The sequence below is a fragment of the Ipomoea triloba genome, chromosome 11, assembly GCF_003576645.1.
Source record: "Ipomoea triloba cultivar NCNSP0323 chromosome 11, ASM357664v1".
Taxonomy (NCBI): Eukaryota; Viridiplantae; Streptophyta; class Magnoliopsida; order Solanales; family Convolvulaceae; genus Ipomoea; species Ipomoea triloba.
The window spans coordinates 8,758,819-8,760,525 of NC_044926.1; positions in this window are offsets into that span (position 1 = coordinate 8,758,819).

The following is a 1,707-nucleotide window of genomic DNA, read 5'->3' on the forward strand; positions in this document are numbered from 1 at the left end:
ACCAACGATCCATTATGAACTTCATCTCCGTCGTATAATATTCTTGCTTGATCCTCTTCACTTGGCTATGAACCAAAAGACGGCGGCCTTGCTCCTTCTCCGACATGTTTTTCTCCTCCATATATATCATTCTGAGTTATATTATATTCTGAGTAATTTATAGACACATTTTTGTTAAAGGGAAGGAAAACTGAAGAGAAAGGGAAACCTGGTAGCGTTTGATGGTAAGTTTGCATGTGTAAATTAAAGGAAAGTTTGATTATAAGTACATCTACTCTTCCAAATTCAGTTTGCCATAACGTGAAAATTCCTAATTACCAATAAATCTATACTACTCATCCAAATATTCTTAAAATATTATAACAAATACCTTTCGTGCAACTTAACAAACGGGTAATGTACTAATATCTATTAAATTAAAACCAACTAAACCAAAAAAAAAAATCACCAAAATTAGTATAACCAGATAATATATAATTTTTATTTGATTAATAATTAATTTTAAAAAATATGGAATGATGTCAGGGCGTCAGGCCAATTCACAATAACACATAAATAAGAAAAAATTTATTAAAACAAGGCCAATGGTAAATACATTTTGGTGAGTTTTGTTTAGTCTTGTTGCCTGGTTGGAGGAAATAAAAGATTTAAAAAAATAAAAATGAAAATGAAATATAGGCAGGGTTGTCTCCGACTAGCGACCACATCTTGATGTCCTATTAGATGCGTGAATGGCACACACTTGTTGGGTGCGCACATTTTGCAAACGTGGTGATCGTCTTCTTCATCATCTTCTTCTTTCTCCTTAAAAATCATGCAAGCCAATATCATTGCAAAAACAAAAAAACAAAAACAAAAAAAAAAAAACAAAAAACAAAAAACAAAAAAAAAACAAACAAACAAACAAACAAAAAATATTTTGTTCCCTCCTCCCTCATTCCTCTTCCAAGTAACTAAATTTGTCTCAAAAATTAAGAAAACCCTCATCAATAGGAATGCTCTTGCAACATCAAATAGTGAAATTTTTTAGTTCAAGTCCTTTATGTTAATGCAAACTTGCAAAGGCTTAGTGGTGGAAATAGAGTTAAAATTTATGATTTGTGATAATTTAGGACAATTTTTTTAATTTAGTAAATTAATATTAAATTTTTTTTAATTGGCGCTTTTTAGTCGATTTTATAATTTGACCTAAATAAAAGTCCAATTTAACTCGTGTACGAGGCAAGTATTTGTGCTCTTTTAGTCGATTTTGTAATCTAACCTAAATAAAAGTCCAATTTAATTCTTGTACGAAGCAAGTATTTGTACTTTATTATTATTTATTTATTTGAGTTGGTGGATTGTATATGATATATATGGATCTATAATATAATAATATAATATATGAACTAATTTTTATGCTAAAGTAACATGTTAACAAGATTAGGTTGGGGTTGTACATATAAAGTAATTAACATGGCAATTGGCAAGTCACCTAGTTAGTGAGTTATCTGGGACAAGTCATCTGCAATTTTCCAAGCCACAAGAAAACGTTGGCGCATCAAGGATGAATTAATTTTCTGGTTTAATATGAGATTAATTCTGTAACCATAATTTTAAATTTGAAGTTTTTAACCTGCATGTCTGCATGCAATAATTCTATGTTAATGTTGCCAAGTTTTTTTTTTTTTGGGTGGTGGGGGGGGGGGGGGGGGGGGGTTAATTCTC